The sequence below is a fragment of the Mobula hypostoma genome, chromosome 2 (assembly GCF_963921235.1).
Source record: "Mobula hypostoma chromosome 2, sMobHyp1.1, whole genome shotgun sequence".
NCBI classification, from domain to species: domain Eukaryota; kingdom Metazoa; phylum Chordata; class Chondrichthyes; order Myliobatiformes; family Myliobatidae; genus Mobula; species Mobula hypostoma.
Window position 1 is genome coordinate 166,271,259 of NC_086098.1, and position 6,000 is coordinate 166,277,258.

The following is a 6,000-nucleotide window of genomic DNA, read 5'->3' on the forward strand; positions in this document are numbered from 1 at the left end:
CCGGGCCACGATGGTATTGACGTGAGTAGCCCAAGTTTGAGGGAAGATTTGGAGCCCGGGGCAGGAATGATGAATAATTGTCTCCCTGAATCAATGCATTGATTTAATTTAATTTTAATTTAAAACAAAATTCAAAATTAAATACACCTCCGGTAATCCTACCAGAAGATAAAGGAAATTAACGTTCCCTTTGGATTGCTGAGTGACCCACCGGGGGTTGGTGTAACTTTTCCTTGAGTTGGTTTAGAGTTGGAACTCTGGGCAGCTGCACCGGATGGTCGACAGGAGGCGCTGCACACTCGCCAGAGGCTCTTCCTTCGTCAATGACATCACGCGGGGTGGAGATGGGAATTGGGATCTTTCTTGACTCAGGACTAACCCAGTTTTCAAAGACAGAGAATAATCTATAGCTTCTTCACTTCTACCTTCAGCTTTCTAACTGTCCATAAATCCTCGATAATTCCTTTTTTGGCACCATTTATATGTGAACGTAATATATGATAAATTTTAAGACTTTGCACTGTACTGCCGCTGAAAAACAACAAAATTCATGTCATATGTAATGGTTATCGGTAATAAAAATTCTGATTCTGTTAGTGAACCTTTTGAAATAAATGTAACAGTCATACCCCAGTTGAGAGGGGTACTGAGGGTTGTGTTCCTGATGTAACAGTCATACCCCAGTTGAGAGGGGTACCGAGGGTTGTGTTCCTGATGTAACAGTCATACCCCAGTTGAGAAGGGTATAGAGGGTTGTGTTCCTGATCTAACAGTCATACCCCAGTTGAGAAGGGTACGGAGGGTTGTGTTCCTGATCTAACAGTCATACCCCAGTTGAGAAGGGTATGGAGGGTTGTGTTCCTGATCTAACAGTCATACCCCAGTTGAGAGGGGAACCGACGGTTGTTTTCCTGATGTAACAGTCATACCCCAGCTGAGAAGGGTACCGAGGGTTGTATTCCTGATCTAACAGTCATACCCCAGTTGAGAAGGGTATAGAGGGTTGTGGTCCTGATGTAACAGTCATACCCCAGTTGAGAGGGGTACGTAGGGTTGTGTTCCTGATGTAACAGTCATACCCCAGTTGAGAGGGGTACATAGGGTTGTGTTCCTGATCTACAGTCATACCCCAGTTGAGAGGGGTACCGAGGGTTGTGTTCCTGATGTAACAGTCATACCCCAGTTGAGAGGGGTACGGAGGGTTGTGGTCCTGATGTAACAGTCATACCCCAGTTGAGAGGGGTACAGAGGGTTGTGTTCCTGATGTAACAGTCATACCCCAGTTGAGAGGGGAACGGAGGGTTGTGGTCCTGATGTAACAGTCATACCCCAGTTGAGAACGGTATAGAGGGTTGTGGTCCTGATGTAACAGTCATACCCCAGTTGAGAAGGGTACAGAGGGTTGTGGTCCTGATGTAACAGTCATACCCCAGTTGAGAGGGGTACGTAGGGTTGTGGTCCTGATCTAACAGTCATACCCCAGTTGAGAGGGGAACCGAGGGTTGTTTTCCTGATGTAACAGTCATACCCCAGTTGAGAGGGGAACCGAGGGTTGTGTTCCTGATCTAACAGTCATACCCCAGTTGAGAAGGGTATAGAGGGTTGTGGTCCTGATGTAACAGTCATACCCCAGTTGAGAGGGGAACGGAGGGTTGTGGTCCTGATGTAGCAGTCATACCCCAGTTGAGAACGGTATAGAGGGTTGTGGTCCTGATGTAACAGTCATACCCCAGTTGAGAACGGTATAGAGGGTTGTGGTCCTGATGTAACAGTCATACCCCAGTTGAGAGGGGTACGTAGGGTTGTGTTCCTGATGTAACAGTCATACCCCAGTTGAGAGGGGTACATAGGGTTGTGTTCCTGATCTACAGTCATACCCCAGTTGAGAGGGGTACGGAGGGTTGTGGTCCTGATGTAACAGTCATACCCCAGTTGAGAGGGGTACAGAGGGTTGTGTTCCTGATATAACAGTCATACCCCAGTTGAGAAGTGTACGGAGGGTTGTGTTCCTGATCTAACAGTCATACTCCAGTTGAGAGGGGTACGGAGGGTTGTGTTCCTGATGTAACAGTCATACCCCAGTTGAGAGGGGTACAGAGGGTTGTGTTCCTGATATAACAGTCATACCCCAGTTGAGAAGTGTACGGAGGGTTGTGTTCCTGATCTAACAGTCATACCCCAGTTGAGAGGGGTACGGAGGGTTGTGTTCCTGATGTAACAGTCATACCCCAGTTGAGAGGGGTACAGAAGTTTGTGGCCCCGATCTAACAGTCATACCCCAGTTGAGAACGGTACAGAGGGTTGTGTTCCTGATGAGATAGTCATACCCCAGTTGAGAGGGGTACCGAGGGTTGTGTTCCTGATGTAACAGTCATACCCCAGTTGAGAAGGGTATGGAGGGTTGTGTTCCTGATCTAACAGTCATACCCCAGTTGAGAAGGGTACGGAGGGTTGTATTCCTGATCTAACAGTCATACCCCAGTTGAGAGGGGTATGGAGGGTTGTGCTCCTGATGTAACAGTCATACCCCAGTTGAGAGGGGTACCGAGGGTTGTGTTCCTGATGTAACAGTCATACCCCAGTTGAGAGGGGTATGGAGGGTTGTGGTCCTGATGTAACAGTCATACCCCAGTTGAGAGGGGTATGTAGGGTTGTGTTCCTGATGTAACAGTCATACCCCAGTTAAGAGGGGTACAGAGGATTGTGTTCCTGATGTAACTGTCATACCCCAGTTGAGAAGGGTACGGAGGGTTGTGTTCCTGATGTAACAGTCATACCCCAGTTGAGAGGGGTACGGAGGGTTGTGGTCCCGATCTAACAGTCATACCCCAGTTGAGAGGGGTACCGAAGGTTGTGTTCCTGATGTAACAGTCATACCCCAGTTGAGAGGGGTACGGAGGGTTGTGTTCCTGATGTAACAGTCATACCCCAGTTGCGAGGGGTATGGAGGGTTGTGTTCCTGATGTAACAGTCATAACCCAGTTGAGAGGGGTACTGAGGGTTGTGTTCCTGATGTAACAGTCATACCCCAGTTGAGAGGGGAACCGAGGGTTGTTTTCCTGATGTAACAGTCATACCCCAGTTGAGAGGGGTACGTAGGATTGTGTTTCTGATCTATAGTCATACCCCAGTTGAGAGGGGTACATAGGGTTGTGTTCCTGATCTAACAGTCATACCCCAGTTGAGAGGGGTACGGAGGGTTGTGTTCCTGATGTAACAGTCATACCCCAGTTGAGAGGGGTACCGAGGGTTGTGGAAGTCAGAGTCGAGTTTATGGTCATGTGTGCATGTTACATGTATGCATCAGAGGCACATGGCATCAGGTAAGCTGCATTCACAAGAGTATTTTACAATATGGAGACAGCATCACCATCAGAAGGAGCCCAAACCAACAAAAGTGGCTGTTAATTCTCTGACTGTTATACATATTCATCATCATCATTACAATCATGGTCTCTCATCTGTCTTTATAAGACCATAAGATATAGGAGCAGAAGTAGGCCATTCAGCCCATCGAGTCTGCCCTGCCATTCAATCATGAGCTGATCTAATTCTTCCAGTCGTCTCCATTCCCCTGCCTTCTCCCTGTACCCTTTGATGCCCTGGCTAATCAAGAACCTATCTATCTCTGCCTTAAATACACCCAATGACTTGGCCTCCACAGCTGCTCGTGGCAACAATTTCCACAGATTTACCACCCTCTGGCTAAATTAATTTCTCCACATCTCAGTTCTAAATGGACATCTTCAATCCTGAAGTCATGCCCTCTTGTCTTAGAATCCCTACCATGGGAAATAACTTTGCCATATCTCATCTGTTCAGGCCTTTTAACATTCAGAATGTTTCTATAAGACTCCCCTCATTCTCCTGAACTCCAGGGAATACAGGCCAAGAGCTGCCAGACGCTCTTCATACAGTAACCCTTTCATTCCAGGAATCATTTTCATGAATCTTCTCTGAATCCTCTCCAACGTCAGTAAATCCTTTCTAAAATAAGGAGCCCAAAACTGCACACTATACTCCAAGTATGGTCTCACGAGTGCCTTATAGAGCCTCAACATCACATCCCCGCTCTTATATTCTATTGCTCTTTAATCAGATCATTACTTGCGGGAAAGACCCCTTCACTGTTGTTCTTACTTTTTTTTCTTTCCATGACCATGATTGTTCTTGGCAATTTTTTTTTACAGAAATGGTTAGCCATTGCTTTCTTCTGGGCAGTGCCTTTACAGGAAGGGTGACCCCGGCCATTGTCAATACTCTTCAGAGACTGCTGTCAGTGGTCACATAACTAGGACTTGTGATCTGCACCAGCTGCTCATACGATCATCCACCACCTGCTCCCCATGGCTTCACATGACCCTGACTGGGGTCTAAGCAGGTGCTACACCTTGCCCAAGGGTGACCTGCGGCCTAGTGGAAGGAAAGAGAATCTTACACCTACTTTGGTAGAGACATATCTCTACCCTGTTATCAATAGTATAATGTAGGCTGAATTTTGCACAATGGCATCATATTATATAATGGTTCAATCATAATGTCAAGGGTTTGGGCCAAGACCCTTCATCAGGACTGGATGAGAGGTGGGAAGAAGCCAAAATAAGAAGGTGGGAGGATGGGTACAACCTGGCAGGTGATAGGTGAAACCAGGTGAGGGGTGTTGTAGCGTGGTCGAAATCACCGGAGAGACAGAGTCACTGGTAGATACAAAGCAGCTTCTTTATTCGACACAACAAGGTACAGCAGGCATCTTACAGATGGAGACGCTTTCGGGAGAAAGGTCTGCTAGCTCAATGTGGGCTCGATATTTATATGCTAAACACAGAGGCAATCGCTATTTAAAAGTTATAGACAATGCTTAAACAATGCCTCCTTTTGAAGCTACATACAAACATCACACCTTTGGATTTCATCCTTTCCTTCTGACGCCGACATGTCTGGGTTGGTATCCACAGCCTTTAGTTAAATCCACAATACATTTATTTGGCATTTTATGTGCTAACATAGAGGACAATTAATATATAATGTATAGATAATACTGTCTTTGAAACTACAGCATCTGGTCAAACTACGGCGCCAGGAGCATCTGGTATTCACACCTTTTGAGGAAGCGCATTGTTGTGGACTCAATCCACAGTACTTTGTCAAATAGAAGTCTGGTGGCCAAAGTCATTTAAGTGTAAACAAATCATCTACCCAAAAAAATTCACTCTAACAAGGGGGAAGGTGGGTGGATGAGTACAACCTGGCAGCTGATGTATGAGACCAGGTGAGGGGGAAGGTGGGTGGTGGAGGAGGGTTGAGTTGAGAAGCTTAAGATCTTTCTATACGCTCAATGGCTGCTTTATTAGGTATCTATCCGAAAGGGGAAGAAATGTGATCGAGGTGATTTTGACTGTGGAATCATTGTTAGTGCCAGATGGGGAGGGTTTAGGATCTTGGAAACTGCTGATCTCTTGGGATTTTCACCCATGGCAGTCTCCAGAGTTTAGAGAGAATGGAGTGAAAAACAAAGAAACATCCAGTTCTGTGGGTGAAAACACCTTGTTAATGAGAGAGGTCAGAGGAGAATGGCCAGACTGGTTCAAGCTGACAGGAAGGCGACAGTAACTCAAGTAACCATACATTACAACAGTGGTCGGGGTGTGCAGAAGAGCGTCTCTGAACACACAACAGTGAACCTTGAAGTGGATGGGCTACAGCAGCAGAAGACAGTGAACGTGAAACAGTACAGCACAGGAACAGGCTCTTCAGCCCACAAAGTTGTGCTGAACTATTTAAATGAGTGATCAAGCGCCCAGCTAAACTAATCTCTTCTACCTACCTAATGCCCATATCTTTCCATCTCCCTCACATTCATGTGTCTATCTAAACAATCCGCCTCTACCACCACACCAGGCACCCACCACTCTGTATAAAAACAAAATAAAACTAGAACCTTTGCATCTCCTTTGAAGTGAACCCCTCTCACCTTAAATGCATGGCCTCTGATATTAGACA